The following is a 19,374-nucleotide window of genomic DNA, read 5'->3' as shown; positions in this document are numbered from 1 at the left end:
TATGCAGTATCTTTGAAGTAAAATCACTTTTCTTAAACATATATGTGAGATGTCCAAATTGCGTTACGATCTAGACGCCGATAATTCTGTCCATTTATTCAATAATATAATATGCTCTTCTGTCTTGTAACCTTACTAACTAAAGGCTATTATAATATTAATTTCTTTAATCCATTGCTATTTTGAACAATTAATACATTATGCATTAAACATTACATAAATAACAGTAGAAACTCAAGTTATGATGTAACGAGTAGTAAACAAAGGCGGCAAAAATCGCCAAGCAAACCCCCGATTGGCGACAACTCACAGCGTACAATATGCAAAGGGTTACCAGAGAGGAATTCAGGTTTTCGCCAACAGCGGCGGTTTTGGCGACTTGATCACCTGCGCTGGCAAAATGGATGTTTTTTTTTTCGGATTATACAAAACCATAACAAAATTTTATTATTTTAAGACCAGTATATAAGGTCACTCATGTACTTCATAAATCCTCGATTTTTCATTGCAGAATTTAAAAATAGATAAAATTTTCATTGGAAAAGTTCAAAAACTGAAACTTTCATTATGATCAGGGCTGCGGAGTCAGAAGGAAAATGGCCGACTCCGACTCCTGGATTTTGAAACGCCCGACTCCGACTCCTGATTTTATTATTATTATTTTTTAATTGTACTTTTTCAATTCCCTTTTTTTCTTCAGGGGAAGGGGGAAAACCTCTACACAGAGATTGAAATATTAATTCTTTTTTATGAAAATTTTGTATTTTGTGTTTTTTATTGTAAACCCAAGACACATACAACGTTGGAAATTCAATTTAAAACTCAAATTTTCCAATAGTTACGAGTTTAAAAGTGAGATGACTTAAAAATCCCTTTAAAAAAATTTAAAAGGATTAGCTGTAATTCTACCCCCCCCCCTTTAATGTTTAACAAACAGATATTGATCAAATCGTGTGCTTTCAATTTTTGAAAGCTGTAACTTGAGAGAAAAAAAGCTTTTTTCCCGGCAAAGTTCTTGAGAGGAGGTGGTTTGGCCCGGGTGACACCCATCTGGTAGGTGACTTCCAAAGTTAATTTCAGAGTTTATAAAAAATATAAATATTTCAATTCTGAAAATTTTCCCGGATATATTTTAAATTATACTTCATCAATAAAATTTCAACAAATATAGGGCCCATATACATCAGGAGCTAATTTTACACAAAATTCGGCGGTGTACAAATGTGTACGAATAGCTTTTACTATACCTATATTTCTTCTTCGCTAAATTTTTAATTTAAATTTTATTGGCTGCTTTAGAATTAACCTTCATATGAAGATTTTAAGATTAACTGCAATTATTGAGTGTTGTAACCAAGAAATGATTTACACTTATTTTGTTCCATACTTTTTAGTGAGAACTAAGCTTATAGAAATAGTCTTAATAAAGAACAAAAAATCGATTAGTTCATCGGATCTTTTGGATTTGTGCATTTTCGCCAGAACTTATCTGAGTTTGCGGATCATTCTCAAAAGTTTCCACCTGAGCTACGGGCCTCGTCTAACTAAATTGTTATGTTCCTTTTACTATTTTATAACTGAGATTGAACAAAACACTATGTTTCTATTTTTATTTGAAAGTGATTACTTGACAATATTAGGCAACAAAACAGTCTGCTGACAGTTGCTATAGTTAAGTTAAAAGTCAAGAAAACTAGGGGACGGCTACAGAAAGTTCGGTAAGCACTCAAGCTAGCTGATTGCCATAATGGCAGTTATTTTCTCATTAGTAGCTTTTTATACATGTAATCGAACTAATTAGAAGTCAGTTTTTAAAAAATGCAAGGAGAGTCAGTGAAAATGAAAGAAAAAAAGAGCCCCGGAGTCGACATGGTTTCTAACAACTCTGACTCCGACTCCTTTACCCCAAAATTAGCCCGACTCCGACTCCACAGCCCTGATTATGATGATGTCCAAAATCTGTTACCTACCGGACAACTATATGCCCAAAATCTGTTACCTACAGACCGATCATTAAATTTGCTATTCATTAAATTGCATAAATACCTGCTGTCTTTTTATGTTTGTGTATGATGTTCTAGGTATACATGCTATGCAATAAAAGCAAAATTGATTTCAAATTCCAAAATTTTAAAAATGGCTCAAAAGCAATGTTTTTGTTCTCACCTTTTGAGAACTACCCTACAACTTAAAGTCTTGGACATTAAATGTTGCATTAACTTTGGAATGACCCAAATCATGTATCAGGAAAGAAATTATCAATTTAGATGTATTGTTTCAGCTTAATAATTTTTCTAAACATAGATAAATTTACTATGTTACATGGAAATGCTTTAACATTTCCAAAAACAGATAAATGTTTTCTATTTTAAAAAATTAGAAAGCTATTTTAATTTATTATTGCCAACCAAGAAGTAAATTTGCAAAAAAATGTTAGCACAGATTCTGCTATAAGTGAAATTGTATCCAAAAACCAAAAAAAAAAGGTAAAGACTACACATTTTTCTCAATATTGGACAAGAGTCTATTTTTTAACAATATGTGTACATTTTAGTCATTGCTCTAATTTTATGTTTTCCCAATTGGAAGGTTTTTATCACTGGTCCGACAGAAAATTAAAAAAATTGCGGTACAAAAACTTTTTATAATTGGTTTTATTATTGAGCAAACTTACCAAATCATGGATCAGTGAAGTGGACTAAAGGGTTGCGGGTTCGAAGCCAGACGGTCGAAGATCCTTTGTTGTGTGGACAAACAGGTATCATTCATCTCCAGAGTCTGATGAGAGAGGATTCCCTGCTGAAAAGATCAAGAGGTCATACGGTCGGCACAACTTGAACCTCTGGCAAGGAAAATCACATAGATATTAAAAAAAGGCAGTAATTAAACAAACCTAAATAATAAACATTACTGTTATGTTTCAAGTATGCATTTTATTTTTTACCAAATTACAGTGCATTCTATCCTAGTTCCAAAAATAAATATGAAAAATATCATATATAGATATACCCAGATTTAGATAAAATGAAAAGCTTTCTACGAACACAAATATTAACTGGAAAGATTTCTGCAAATATTTATTTTGCCAAACTCACCCTTGAATAAAAAATTAAGTTTATATTCAGATATGAAAGAGAGAAAAAAAAAGTGTTTTAAATCATTTATTTATTTATTTTTTTACAATAACATAGTTTGCTTATTTTTCATCAACTGAAGAAAACTGCCAAAACCATTATTTTCTTTACACATGTGGGCAGTTCTCAAAAGGTGGGAACAAAAAAGTTAACTTTGAGCAATTTCAAAAATTTTCGAATTTGACATCAATTTTGATTTTATTCTATAGTATGCATACCTAGAACACAATATATGAACATGAAAAGACAGCAGGTATTTGTAAAAATTGTTAATTAGCAAATTAAATCAGCAATCTGTAGGTAACAGATTTTGGACATTGCTTTCCTGTAGGTAACGGATTTTGGACATCATCATAACGTAAGTTTCATCATTTTTGACAATTGTTAATCTGATTTTTAACTTTTCCAATGAAAATTTTATTTATTACTTTTTAAATTTTGCAATTTAATAATAAAGAGGATATTAATGAAATACTTGAATGGCTATACATGCTGCTCCTTACATTTAATAAAGTTTTGGAATGATTTTGAAGAAATTGATGCAAAGTTAAGAAAAAGCTTCAAATTAAAAATAATACAATTGTAAAAAGTGACATCAGTTTTAATAATGAATATTTTTTCTAATGTCATAAGAATTAAAATGATGTCTAAAAAAATTATTGAAGAAAGAAATTCGTATTTCTATTTGGAGATCGTTAAATTATGTTTCCAAAAGAAAGAAGAGAAAAAGAATTCTAAAATAATAAAAGCGGAAAAAAAAAAAAATTGCTAGCGCAGGTGATACAGTCGCCAAAAGTGGTACAGCTGACGATAAACTACATTTGTCAGACTGGAATTCCCCTCTGGTAACCTTTAGCGTATCGTATACTGTGTTGTCGCCAGCGGAAGTTTGCTTGGCGATGTTAGCGCAAAATGGCTTTCGTTCGATCATAGAAAGCCATGTTACTACTGTAATTTATGCATTGTTCAATGTGTAACGTATTAATTATGCAAAATACCAATGTATTAAAAAAGATAACATTATAATAACCTTTTCTATTGAGGTTAGAAGACAGTGGATCATCAAAAATTATGAATAAACGGACAGAATTATCGGCATCAAGATCGTAACGCCATTTGGACATCTCACGTGTATGTTTAAGAAAAATCATTTTTCTTCTAAGATACTGCATAAAAGCTTATGAAAACACTTTTAAACAATTAAAAATTGATTCTGAGGATCGATAAATACCTTTAAAACAAAAACATCATATACTTAGTTCTCAAATAATTGCATTTTAAAGATCGCAACTTTTGGACATACATCAAATTTCAAAGTTACGTTTTTTTTAAATCGTTTACAAAGTAAATAATCTATCTTTATTTTTGTTATCTGTGTAAAATATTAACAAAAAGTTATTCAGTGTAAGATTAATACCTTTAATTTTTTTTTGAAACGTATGGAAATAATTAAAAAAAAATTTTTTTAATGGTACATTTGCTCAGTTAACGTTTTGGTATGTCCAAAATTGTGCCTTTTAGCAAAGAAAATATTTTTTTAAGGGCATTTGAAGAGCATTTTTTCCATAATTTATGTCAATTCTTGTCTCTATACAGTATTATAGTTTAACTCAAAAATTTTTGAGTTAATTAAAATGAAAGTTATTTGGTGTTGAAGCTTCAAAGTTGAGGTCTGCGTTTGTTCCCACCTTTTGAGAACTGCCCATGTGCTTTAAAAGGCTTTAACAGAATTAAACTGGGATTTTCATAAAAATTCCCTTTTAATTTTTTTTTTAAATCAACATTAGCAGTTTGAAAAAAAAAATTCTGCAGAGCCAAAAATTTTCTGCGAACGCCGTTCGCGCGTTCGTCTATATTATGCAAGACCGGATATACCTATACCAGCGAACCATGCCAACATACAACTGAAAGTCTTGTACAACTATTTAAACTTTTATTAAAGTTAAGTTCCTAACCTTGAACTATAATTCTTGAGACAAAATTAAAAATTATGTAATCGAAAAAGTCAATTTTTTTAACAGATGCAAACAAATCAAATTACTGAAAGATGTTAATGAGAAGTTTACATTAAACTCATATTTGCCATAATATCAAAATACTCTTTATAATTATAAATTATCTTTTTCACATTTAGATATAAAATATTAAAACATTTCAAATTTTGTTTTTGAAAATAAGGAAATATAATAACAACATACACTATGATATGCTATTATAGGGATTTCGTTAGTTGAAGAGATTTCTTTTTTTCCTCAAATCTATGTAGTTAGTTGAGCATTTTTCTATGCATCAAAATCTTGAAGGCATATATGCTTTTTATCTAAAATACTAACAAGCAATTACTACTCCAGCAAGTAGGATGATGTAATAAGTAACCTTTTAGATAATGTAATCTTTTGTGGTTATGATAATTTTTACAGATACAATTTTAAGCAATTATTATAGAATTAAGTATCTTTTCACTTCCAGCCATTATATTGCAATTATCTCAAATAACTTGGATAAGCACAAATCACAAATAAATTGCAAATAAATATTTAATATTACATACAACTTTGAACAATTTAGTATAAAACCGCTGGAATCACAATACAGAGAAAATACACAGCACAACAGAGATAAAGATACTGTTTCTGCTTACTTTAATAACTCAATACCTTTACTTTCTTAAACTGATGTCGAGTGCCAACTACTGTTAAGTGCACCAGAAAAAAAAAAAAACAGCGTCAGAGAGCATAAACTTACTACAACCCTCTTTTGCTACGGTACCTATCCATTTCCTGAGTTTGGATTTCCCTGAAAAGTAATATGTTATATGCACTTGAAATATTGAAAATATTTGTGAATTCATGAAATTATTTTCATCAAAACATCACTGTTTAAAATTAAAAAAAAATGTTTGTAAAGAATCTAAGTTTCCATCTTTTTTCCTCGAAGCCTCAAAATGTTCAGAAATTGTACATATCTGATTCAAAACTGAATTGTTAAATATATTGACTGGTTGTTGACATAAATTAAATACTTATATTGCCTCACAAATAAGCGTTATACTTGACAGTAAATGACAATTATTCTAACTATATTCTAACTTATTTTTTCAAGAGCACGGGAAGAATTTTCAAGGGAAAAAAATAATATTTTATATGTTTTTATCTTGCTCGATGCTTGAAAACAGCTAAAATGCAATTTCCCTGTACTATATGAAATCTCTCCAAGATAAGAAAATATAAAACAAAGCAAAATAGCTGTAACATATAGAACTAAACAGTTCGGCGTCTTTTTTTTTTTTTGTAAGTTAGCGATAACATTAATATAGCTCGATTCTCAAAACGTGAAAAGGAACAATTTATAATAAAGGACAGCACATGCTAAAAAGTTTTAATTGAAATGCCTCCCCCCCCCCACGCTATTGACATCATAAAACAATCACAAACACAGCACAAGCAAATTTGGGGTATTCAGAACACTATGTGTATTGAACAAAGAGTGAATGCAAAAAGTATAACACATTTCAAATTCTAGTTTAAAGAAATTTGCAATTCTATTCAATATACAAAACGATTTCAAACTTACCCACAGAACGAGTTAATGAAGCTAATAACAGCAATGGCGTCCTTCGACGGAGCGGAGCGAAAGAACTCCCGGCTCTGCGCATGCGTCATCAGAGAGCGCTGGATGCACAGCACAATATCGAATGGAATCGGCTAATGTCGGCAAAAGCGAAACTCCATACATTTATTTATCGGGGACAATAGATTCCTAAATTATTTCAGAATAATTTTTCTCAATTTTATCCACTTATTAGAAGCAGCAAACATCCAATAGGAAAACTATTTTAAAGGTAATTCTCTAATTCAGAATACCAATACAGCACAGTATCGGATGCGATCGGCTAATGTCGGCAGAAGATAAAAACGCCGTACATTTCAGTATCGTGTATTATAGATCGATAAATTATTGTAAAATTACTTTTTTTTTTAATCCTACCTACGTATTAAAATTCAAAATGTCTTGCAAAAAGTCTGTTTTAAAAGTAATTTTCTAATTCAGAATGTCAATACAGCATAGTATTGGATGCGATCGGCCAATGTCGACAGAAGTGGAACGCCGTACATTGTATCGTGGATTATATAAGTCGATAAACTATTGTAAAATGACTTTTTTTGATTGACCCTACACCTTAAAATTCAAAATGCCTTTCAACAAATATGTTTTAAAAGTAATTTTCTAATTCAGACTGTCAATACAGCACAGTATCGGATGCGATTGGCTAATGTCAGCAGAAGATAAACGCTGTACATTTCGGTATCGTGTATTATAGATCGATAAATTATTGTAAAATGACTTTTTTTCATTGTACCTACGTATAAAAATTTATAATATCTTGCAAAAAATCTGTTTTAAAAGTAATTTTCTAATTCAGAATAACAATACAGCGCAGCATCGGATGCGATCGGCCAATGTCGGCAGAACCGAACCTCCATACGTTTCGTTTTTGTGGATAATAGATTCCTAAATTATTTCAGTATAATTTTTCCCAGTATTATCAACACATTACAGAACAAAATATTCACTAAAAAAACTATTTTAAAAGTAATATTTTAATTCCGAATGCCAATACTGCATAGAATTGGATAAGATCGGCAAATGTTGGATGAAGCGAAAACCGTAGATTACTTTATCGTGGATGATAGGTGCCGAAGTTATTGGAAAATAACTTCTTCCAATTGTACCCACGCATTGAAGTTCAAAATGCTTTGCAAGAAAACTGTTTTGAATGCACTTTAATAATTGAGATGACCAATGTTGCTGAGTATCGGACAGCATTGGACATTAGACAGGAAGCGTAAATTTCCAAATATATTTTTGCAGTGCTAAATTTCGTCAAAATGTCTGTTATTCATGTTATTCTTTTGGGAGGAAATAGCGAAATGTTCTGAAAAGTAACCGTTGATTAAGTTTTTCTGATTTGACCAGTATCAGTTGGCCAAGCCTATACAGTATTGGACTAGATCGGCCAATTGCGAGGTCTGTCAATTTCTTTAATCAGGAGTTTCAAATACCAAATCTACTGGAAAAAGTCTCAGAACAGTTCTACCTTTATGTTAAACACAGAATTTCTTTTTAAAAAACGTTTTATAAAGCCTTTTCACTTTTTCAGTATCGGGATGCCAATACTGCCCAGTATTGGCCAAAATCGGGTAAAATCGTCCGACATACGACGACGCACGCCAGGTTTGGCCAATTCGGAACTCCAGCGCTCGAATACGCTACCTTGCGGTGATTTACAAAACTGCAAATGAAGCGTTCCACGTGTGTCTGTTGACGTAAACACAGGCAGTTTGTTCCGAGTATTTATTAACGCAATCGATGTGTCTTAGTTTGCTTTCAGCTACAGAAATTAATTCGTCACTTAGTAGTATTCTCGAGCTTCTCAAAATAATGTTAGTTTTCATTATTTCCTTAATAATTGGTAAAAGCGAAAATACTGGATTAACAAACTTGGATAACGTTATACAAGGTAAAAAATTTTATTGTTTTGTATGAATTTGTAAGAATATGGGGTTTTTTTTAATCTTAAATTAATTAAACTTACCATATTTTACAGCAGCATTTAGTTGGAATGGACAGTATGCAAAATATTTTCTTGAATTTATTATCGTAGAACAAAATGAATAACCGAGAAAGAATTTACTTTATTCCTTTTATTCTCAGCTGAAAGGTTTCGCCAAATTTGTTTAGGGTTATAATTTTGGTATTGTGCGAGCAAAGTAGCCTTGGCGAGATTTCGCGTTTTTAGTTAAACCATTTTCAATTTTTATCATGAGTGGAATAAAATGGTAGTAAGATTACAGAATTCGATAAGTAAAAAGAAATAATTGTCAATCAACTGAAAAGAAAACTACCACCATATATCCGTGAGAATTTTGTTGATGATTTGCATAACATGACACAATTAAATCGTAACTCAGAAATTAGAAAAATCGAAACAGAAAATTTTTAAATGAACCGATTCGGGAATTCAAGAGAAATAACTCAGCTACAAATGGAAAACAAGTGCTAGCCAAAGCAAAGCAAAGAAGTATCATCTTCTTTTGGTAATAATTTGTAATGTCATTTTAAATTTTCTAGCAATAAATGTTATTCTTGTCAGGCCACAATTATTATTTAGTTTTATCAAGAATTGATAAATATCGAATTCAACATCGTGAAAATGGCTGCTTAGAACTATGAACTACGTACTTTGCATTAATGTTTGACGTTTAGTAATGCTTCTTGAATTCTCATTTCTTTCTACGTGGGTCAGAATATCAACAAGACTTTGAAAATTAATTTAAAAAGAATAAAGCGAAAAAATCATACGTCCGAACAAAAATCACAACACTTTTAGCATTTTCTTCGTTACCATGTGCGTTTGTTTTAGTTTTCAATTCCGCCATTAGACAGTGACTTCAGTGCCCCCTATAGTTCGTTGGAGTTGCGAATACTCGACCGATATTGGCCAAAATTGTTGTGCTACTGGGGTAAATTAATGAACAATTTCCATGAGGGAAAATCAAAAAGAAAATGAAAAGGAAGACAAGAAGAAATTTAACAGTATCAAATTCTTATCCAAACCATTATTGAAAGGAGATTCCTCATTTTCTTGAAAAATAGTCACAACCCTAAAACTTTCAAAACAGGAAAGATTCTTGGAGTTGGTCTGCACATTTTTTCCTCTTTCGTTTTTCTCTTTTATTGCTCATATACGATGTTTGTGTTTGTCTAAATCATATACTTTTTCTCATTGAGATATTAAGTCAAGAATGTTTAGGAAAACTATGATAAAAAGTTGAAATTTCAGAAATTATTCTGAGTGTTGATCGAACAAGACATATAATTTGATGGCGCCTGCTTTTTCCTGGGAAGAAATCCCTTTATTAAGTGACTAAACCGAAGCAATCGTTAAACCGGTAACTTCAAACCAAACTCTACAATACAGCAAACGTGACAAGTTTAGATAAATTTAAAATTTTTGCTCACATATGATTTATCATTTATCTCATAAATAAAAAAACATATATAAATGCTTTTCGTTTCAAAATAGCCAAAAAATCGCTTTTATTTTATTTTTTTTTCATTTTATTAATGAATGGCATTCACAATAACAAAATACAGACCGACAAAATTAAAAATTGCGAAATGCCTCAGTGAAAAGCTGAAATTAGCAAAAGGAACGCATTCAACCACTTATCGATGGGGAGTCGATTCCCTGGGCCCTCGGGAAACATCGTTATCAGACTTTAAAGAAAGGCGGAGCTCGCAAGTGGCACGCGTTGGGAAAAAGGGGGGAAAAGCTTAAGTGATTTATGGTAGTAAATTAGGAAAAGAGCAAGAGAGCGCTATTTTTCAGATTTCTTACTTCAGCGACACCTGCATGAGAAAATTGAAACTAAATGTCCGAAGATTGAACAAGTTTTTTAAAACATCCACACTTTAAAATATAAAAATTGATGAAAATGAAATTTAAAAATTATCATTAAAACCCTCAAAGTCTTATGAATCATCGATAACTGTTTTTTTCCCAAATATTATTACGGGATTTGTAGTAGGACGCAAAGTTGCTCACTTTTTAGTGCGTGTATGGTTGTTATTCTGAAACTGTCGCCAAGCGAGATTTTCATTTAAAATTAATTTAACTTATAAAAACGCAAAATTTTTCTACAATATTATCTCAATCGATTCTAGACTGAAAATCCCGTCGTATGCAACAAAGACCGGGAGACTATTTGCTGTTGATTTTCATTACTTGAGTAGATTAATTTTCCCTTGGCGCCAATCTCTTGGGACAACAGCCTTAAGGTTATTCTTCGATATCGTAGATATTTAAACCGCCTTTGACGCCAACCCTGCTCTCTTTGCTCCGCGCTCCTCTTTCTACGGCAACCCTACTCTCCCGACTGCGAACCGCACCTTTCCCTTCCTCCCTCTCCCAAGTTTTAGTTCCTTTCGAGGAACTAGTTCGTTTAGTTCATCTCAACCTTGTGAACTAGTTCAATGAACTAGTTCAAATGAACTATTCAGAGCTTTTTGGCGGGAAAATATAGTCACATGTTTGCCAGATAGGTAGTTCTCCCTTTTTAAAGGCCGGGGGGGGGGATACATTTGGCAATTTGCCGGGCTGTGGAAATTTGGGCTGATTGAATTTTCGCATATTTATGTATATTTTTTGGCGAATTTCCGCGTATTTATTCATATTTTTCGGTTTAATTATCAAAACTAATATTTTTTAACAATCAGGGGTTCCAACCTGGGGGAGAGGGGGGGGTCATGGCACAGGCTGCGCCATTGAAATTTTTAGGAAGAGGGGTAGTAGGGGTATTTTTTCTTTTTTTCGGGGGAGGCTCCTGCTTTGGGGGGATTCGTGATTTTTAGAGGGTTGCGCCTTTGCTCAGAGGGGGGGGGGACCCCTTGAGCAATACATTAGTGCATATATACATCTTTACAATTATTTTTAACTCATTGTCTTTTACCATTAAGTATTTATGCTGATTTTTAATTTTTTGCGTCACACTTCATGTTCTGTGTTAAAGTTTCGTCATTTTAGAGATTCGTTGGTCTTGTTACCAAAATTAATGTTTCAGAGTTATTCATTTTTGTTTTCATCCTCACATTTACTGTCAAGAGCATTTTTTAATTCTCAATCGATAGCGTACACAGACTTAGGGCCCCCCCCCCCCGCTTATGGAATAGAAAAGTGTGCAGAAGTTAAAATTAAATAATAATAATAATAAATTTTAACATAATTATTTCAGAACGTGCGGCCTCCTACCTCTTGCCCCCCCCCCTCGTGCCCAGGATTTTTATTTAACTACTCGAGTTATTCTCCCCCCCCCCCTCCCTTCATTTCGCCACTAATTCGTTAAGAATATTTACTGGTTCTGCTCTGCAAACAATTCATGGCGACAGAGCTGTATTAACTGAAATGTTTTACTGTATTGGTTTTTAATTCAATGTATTTTATGATATGATTGTGTTCCTTTTTCATTTTCTTTTGAATATTTTAAACTCTCAAATATTTTGTTGAAATATTTTGCCTTGAAAGCGACTGTAGGAATTCGGGGGTACAAACTGACGCCCTCTTGCCTCAGGCAGCAACTTTTTAAGGGCACCCTCATTTGTGTTTTTCTCGTTGAAACTCCTTATAAAAACTCAAAAAAAAAAAAAAAAAAAAAAATTTAGACAAGGCGCCAGTTTTAAAAGATATACAACGATGACTAGGAAAGATTGTAGAGCCAGCACTGAAAAGTGATAATTTACTTAACACAACCAAAACGATATACTACGTGTTAAAAAAAAAAAAAAATAAAAACTTACGGAGATTAATTCAAAAACTATAAAAAAAAAACTTAAGGGGTCAACAAACTTGACTAGTTGCGAAGTTTTCAAAACACATTGAGCAAATGATATTGTACTCATTTTATGAAATATTGTATTTTTATTGTATTTGAAAACAATGATTTTTACGTTGTTGCGGACGTAACACGTACAAGTCAATATTTGTATACTACACAAATTGTTTTTAGAAAGTTAATGCTTCGTTTATGATACATATAAGGGTTCCTTTTATTGGAATATACCACAATAAAATGCCTAAAAATTTCAGGGGAAAACTGCAAATTTATGCGCAAAAATCTCACACCCGTGCAAATGGATTGAGAAATAAAATAATAATTTAAAAAACTAAAAAAAAAACACGCTTTCGTAGCAAAATGAACTAAAAAGTGAAAAATAATCTTTGGATGATAGTAGTTGACCAATCAATTAATTTTAATGTAATACAAAAAAGCGCGGGGGGGGGGGGGGTTCTTATCAGTTGTCTTGAATTTCCTCCATTTCTTGTCCAAGTAAAAATGTAAATAGATAGCACCCCACGCTCTTTTGTATTACATTGAAATTAATTGATTGGTCAACTACTATCATCCAAAGATTATTTTTCACTTTTTAGTTCATTTTGCTACGAAAGCGTGTTTTTTTAGTTTTTAAAACTATTATTTTATTTTTCTGTTTTTTAGTCTTATGTTGGAGAATTATCAGGCGAAGAAACTATTTATAAAACGAGTGCGAGGTAATATCTTAAAGTTAAGATAAGGGCACCCCGATGGGAAGCTACTGTAAGTCATTGATGTATGTTTGCGGAAATCATATTTATACTTAAAAATTTGAGATGCATTTAAATAAAAGTTTTGTTCATCAATGATCTGATCAGCAATGAATTTCCAATTGAAGGCTTACCTAAATTTTGGCATGAAATTGGTTTAAAACAATTATATTTCATGTTCTAATTACCTTGGAACATTGGAACAAATTTTGTCTGATGCAGAAAAATTAAAGGTTTTTGTAGGTATTTTAAAATAATTTTTGCGAGCATTTTTTAATGTATTTTTTAAAATTTTTCCTTTTCCACATTGTTGGATTTATGCCAAAATATTGATTAAAACTGGAGGAAACTAACAATTAAAAGAGTTAATTAATTAATTTAATTATAGAATATTACATTGTCATCGGGTGTGAGGTCGCGTGCCAAATTTCAAAAGAATCCGATCGCAGGAAGTGGGCGAAATTTGAGCTGCAAGATTCCGTTACAAGATACATACATACATACATACATACATACATACATACAGGTGAAGCTAATAAAAGCGTGTTAAAAATATGAGTTTTAAGAAAGGCAGAACATTTTTATTAGAAAGCACAAAAAAGTCGTTCCTAATTTCTTTTGCACTGTCGAAAGTGGAAAAAAAATTCTTTACAAAGCCTTTTTCTTTTCATTTTAAAGTCCATTTGTGAAATGGAAATAATTTGAAGTTTAAATTAAAAAACAAAATAATAATCTGTCAATTTAATTCTGAAATAAGCGCACCCAATGCATGTGACGAGGCGCACATACTCCGCCTATTTCACTAATCACGCCACATCCATCGTGCATCGCGATTGAATTGAAAGGAAAGTCAAGAATATTCCCGAACTTTCCCCCACCCGCCTCTGCTAAACAATAGCTCCATTGAATCTTGAATGACTGAACGAAAAGCAGATGCACTGCGAGAGACACGCAGGAAAACTGGTCGAACTAGATGCAATACTGAACTAAACAGTCAGCTTTTAGTTCAGGGAACTAGATTTCTAGTTCAGTGAACTAGATGAGGAAAAGAACTACTGATGAACTAGATGCCAAATCGAACTAAAGAAATCGAACTAAGAACTAAACGAACGAACTAGTTGCCAAATCGAACGAGAGAAAGAGAACTAAACGAAATCGAACTAAGAACTAAATGAACGAAGAACTAAACGAACTAAGAACTAAACGAACTAAGAACTAAACGAACTAAGAACTAAACGAACTAAGAACTAAACGAACTAAGAACTAAACGAACTAGTGAACTAGATTGTTTTCTACTGAACTAAAAGCTGAACTAGTTCGATTGAAAGACCCATTCACTGTGACCGGAACACTGCTCCCTACTCTCTATCGTTTCCAGTGTTGCCAATTTAGCCCTTTTGGGGCTAGATCTATCCCTTTTTCGGCTCGTTGAGCCCCGAAGAAGAAAATCTAGCACCTAGCCCCGAATCTAGCCCCTAACGCTTTTTTATTTTTTCAATAATGTTTTTGGCTGAGTTAGTTTATTAACCTTTAAAAATACATCTCCCATTTTTGCAACATCAGAAGTTCTATTTGAACTTCATACGTAAACTGTAACCGACGTGCCAGCATCGGTTACAGTTTTCCTAGATGAGACAAAAGGTCGCAGACGCGTTGGCATAGCGCTACCACTCGATTTAACTGGTTGATTGACATTTTTGAGCAATAATAAGTATTAATCATCTGTGCAAGTAACTACGTTATCAACCAAAATCGTTCCGCTATCTAGATAGGCCGACACATCAGCTTAAGTTTAGCCATTTTGGATCAGATTTTTCATTGTTGCGCTTCTAGGGTTATCACAGCCAAGTTTTGGCTTTCGCCAAATTTGCCGAAAATAATATATACGAGCCGGTGCATCAGCTTAAGATCAGCCTTTTTGGATCGGAGCGCGTAATAGAGTGGTTGTCTTTTCTGGCGAGTAATCGAGTTTGGTGATTGTACACTGCAAGCGATTCTTAGCGGCACGTGAATTGTTTATTAAATAAAGTATTATTTTCGGCAAATTTGGCGAAACCCGAAACTTTGCTGTGATAACCCTAGCAGCGCAGCAATGAAAAATCCGATCCAAAATGGCTAAACTAAAGCTGATGCGTCGGCCTGTGCGGCTCTAGTTCCATGGAGCATCGGTTGGTGCACCATTGACGTCATTAACTATCAGCGATCAACAGACTGAGTTCGACTAGAAAACACATATCTATTTAAAAAAAAAATTATATTAGTTTTTATTATTGACCTTTATCAACTATTCAGTTAATAGCTAAACTAAACTTAAGTACTCTGCTACAAAAACTGCTACATTATTAAATATGCTACTTTACTAAGGTATAAAAGTTGTATCTACATAATAACTTAGGAAAAAACGGGTAACTGCGCAGATACTACATTAAAGGCTTAGTATTTGTCACTTTGCCTTAGAAATATGCACCAATTATACCCTAAAGCTTTTTTTAATATTTTGCGTTCGCAAATGAACCAATAAAAACTTGAGGTTTAGGTAAACTAAACTACTAATGACCGGCCAGCGATAGTAATTAATTTTTGATAAAATGTGCGGATACCATATTTGTGCTTACGGCAGTATACTACAGATGGCGCTACTGAATCTAGCCCCATTCGTCCATGCGTTGACTTGATCTAGCCCTTTTTTTTAGCTTGACTTAGCCCCAGTCCTTTCGAAGAGTTGGTAGGGATGATCGTTTCACTGCCCCTGCGCAAGCAAGCTGCTTCTCTCTCGGCTCCTCGTTACGTGTAAGTACTTTTTTTTTTTTACTTTTTTAATCTCTTGTGTCACTTATCATAAAATGTTGATTGCCGCTGCATTTTCCCCTGCTTTTTTTTAATTATTTTATTAATATTTCTAAGCACGTGTTATGTAGCACGTGCAAACCCGATCTTAACTAGTCCTAAGACCCACTTTTTTAAAAAAAAAATTATTTCATTGCATTTTAGTTCTCCCATGTTCTTTCGCACCGAATTTTTATTATTTTGTTACTTTTTGGTTGATTTTACTGTCCATACTTATTTGTATTTGATGGTTTTACATCGAACGTCAGTTTTTTAGGCTTATAGCATTCATTTACCGATTCTTAAAATACCCCTCTTAAAATAATCTCTTATTTCTTTCAAATAATTACCATTTGTAGCAGTTTTATTCTTTTTATGTCATTTTTTAAATTTTTTTGTCCTGTTTGAAACGGATAGTTTTTTTTTTTTTTTCGGCATGGATTTAGGCTAAATGCATTGTTTTACACTGCCGATTTCTTTAAATTTTCGGTTATTTCTTTTATACTTCCTCTTGCTCCAAATTGCTTGTTTTTAAGTCATTTATTTCATTTTTTTCGTTCCTAAAATGGATAGAAATTGTTTTAAAAGTCATATACTTTTTTTTTTGGTGCTGCATGCAGCCTGAAATTTAGTGTGCTATCTATTTTTCTTCTTTTAAATTATGGTTTTTGATTCTCATTGTTTTATTTGGGCCCCTAGATGGCCCAAAAAAGAGAGGCCTAGATGGCTGTTCAAAGCCTATTTTCCCAAAAGCCACTGAATATGCTAAGATCCCGGAAAAGACTACCTCTGCATCGATGAACCCCAGATTGAAGTACTTCAATCTTTTGTCGTACTCACTCAGGACTTTTACAGTCCGAATTCTTTGTGCTATACATTAATCTTTGGTTTTATAATGACTATTTTAATGAAAAAACTACATATATAATTTCTTTTTGCGTTTGTCTTGGTTATTTATGTGATTGCTCCTTTTACTCCAATTGGTGTTTGATAAGAATCAACAAGTTCTAAATATTAAGCACGAGTTACAAATCCGCAGGCTTTAAATATACTATTCGTGTACGCTTATTAAAACTTTTGAATTTGTATGACATGGTTTTTATGCATTGCTGTTGGCTTATATTAAAAAAAAAAAAAAAAAAAACAGCGAGAGTGGGGGGAAAAAAATGTGCAAGCTTCAAAAATAATCTTTCTTTTTTTTTCCTTCTTTTGTTTGCAACAGCTTTTTTTTTTTTTTTTAATTGTGTAAGTAATGTTTCAATTACTAGGGAAAGTTCTTGCATTGAACTTCGTTAAAGTCCAGAGAGCAGATGATCAAATTTATAACTTTTTCCAAAACAACTTTTTTCTTTCTTAAATTTAATTATTATTTTAAAGAGAGTTAGTTGTATTCCTAATTATTTAATAAGCTATGGGACTTATGCAGGTTGCTATTTTGTTCCCTTTTTTGTAAACAGTCCGTTACACCGGAAGTAATTGGAGGAAATGAAAAATCAATTGATTTTTCATGCATAAATTCATTGTTATGATGTAATAAAATTAGTTTATATTTCTAAAACATTATCCATTATGAATTAATCATTTAATCAAAATAGAACGAGTGTTAACATTAGAATTTAATAAATCCAAATATTTTTTTAATTACGCATTGGTGCAACTAATTTTAGATTATAAAAATACTTAAAAGTAATAAAATTTAACAATGAATAAACTACTTGTATGTTACAATAGTAGAAATTAAACTCAATGGAAAAGTCAAATGATACATACAAAACGAAGATTTATAGACTAAAAACATTTTACTGTTATATTTTTAGAGTTTATTGATGTCACCCCCATGGTAAAATATTTATGTGCTCTGCTTGTTTTTATGAATATGTTAATGTCATATAAATTAAGAAAAATTACTACTTTAGTAGGATTGTGGGTATCCATTACAGTGTGCAAAAGAGGCTACAATGAGCAAGAGGGTAGATAGCTTTAAAAGGGCATTATTCTTCATTGGGGACTAATAAATTGACTAGGAACAGCCTAGCTTGGTTTCGATCCTGTTGCTGATCATCACATTTGTATTAAAAGAACAGATTTCACTTCATGTCAACTAGAGACATACCGAGTCAGGGGTGTGGCCAGAGGAAATTTGGGTTCGTTAAGGGATCCTTCATAAAACTCCGATCAACCAAAACGGACTTTTAACAAAATCCTGATCAACCAAAACGGACCCTTGACAAAATTCGGATGAAAACATCTTTCACAAATTGTTTAAAGAAAGAGCTAATCTCAAATCAAAATAACGTAGTACATATAACACAGTTATATGTATAAAAACGCTAATGTTTGTTACCATTTTTAAAGTTAAATTAGAGGGATCAACTGATACAAAATCTGCTAATTTTGCAAAAGAAAAAAAAGGCACTTTTGCGATACTCCTGCAAGTGATAAATAACTACTATGGCCAAATAAATATAAATGCTTGTTGTTGATTTCTTTGAAAGAAATTAACAGCTGAAAGTCAGTTTGGTTTATAATTTTGCTTGTTTGTTTTATGTAGCGGTGTTGTTTCTTTGTTAACTTCTCTGAAAAAGCGTCAACCTTCTCTGAATAGGAGTCTTCTCCCCACTCATGGTTTAATAAACAATAATATGCAGCGAAGTGAACTTAAAACTGCAAATGATGGTAGGGGTGGGGAGAAAATGTGATCGCTTCAGATAGGGTAAGCAACTTGAAACTTATAACCACTTAGAGTCTGGCAGTGTGATGTTTAACCGTTATTTTGGGAGAAAGTTATATGGGCTTGATTTTTCGATGCTAAAAGGGATAATTAAATTTTACTGAACTTTTTTATTTACCGTTTTTTTCTTTATATGCCTAAATTTTGAAAAATTTACATCCAATATAAGAATCATATTTTGTTATTTTTTCAAGCTAACTTCGCTTCATTAGGATGCAAATAAATGAAAAGTCTCTTTATTTTTGTAACAACGCTTATTTGAAGTTTTTAAAGTGGAATTCCATTTTCTTTTAGAAGTCACAAATTAAAATGCTGAATCAATGGTTTATTTTTTACTTTATTTATTTATGATATGTTTAACATAGGACTCTAAAATGCAATTCTGAAGTAATTTCATCAAAAATATTTATTTTACAAGCCATTTTTATACTTTTGATGCCTTCCTTCAGTTTGAGCATTGCGATCTCTTTGCATCTGCTACGGGAATCTGATTTTTCAAATTTTCGATGTTTAGTAAACAATCTTTGTTAAGAAGTAAACAA

General features: G+C 32.2%; 1 long non-coding RNA gene across 2 annotated transcripts in view; it reads left to right on the top strand.

Annotated features, from left to right (window-relative positions):
- Window positions 1-15,968: 15,968 nt before the first annotated feature.
- The window catches only part of LOC129229784 (uncharacterized), a 43,960-nt gene continuing 40,554 nt past the window's right edge, over window positions 15,969-19,374 (top strand). Inside the window, exon 1 of one of the 2 annotated variants that reach the window (XR_008581115.1) lies at window positions 15,969-16,065. This is a non-coding gene — a long non-coding RNA (uncharacterized LOC129229784). Of the gene's footprint in view, window positions 16,066-16,858; window positions 16,916-19,374 lie in introns of those variants that run through there. The other variant, XR_008581116.1, reaches the window with a different exon arrangement.

The sequence above is a fragment of the Uloborus diversus genome, chromosome 9 (assembly GCF_026930045.1).
Source record: "Uloborus diversus isolate 005 chromosome 9, Udiv.v.3.1, whole genome shotgun sequence".
Lineage (NCBI taxonomy): Eukaryota > Metazoa > Arthropoda > Arachnida > Araneae > Uloboridae > Uloborus > Uloborus diversus.
Note: the sequence above shows the minus strand (reverse complement) of the source record. Positions and strands in the feature narration are given on the sequence as shown.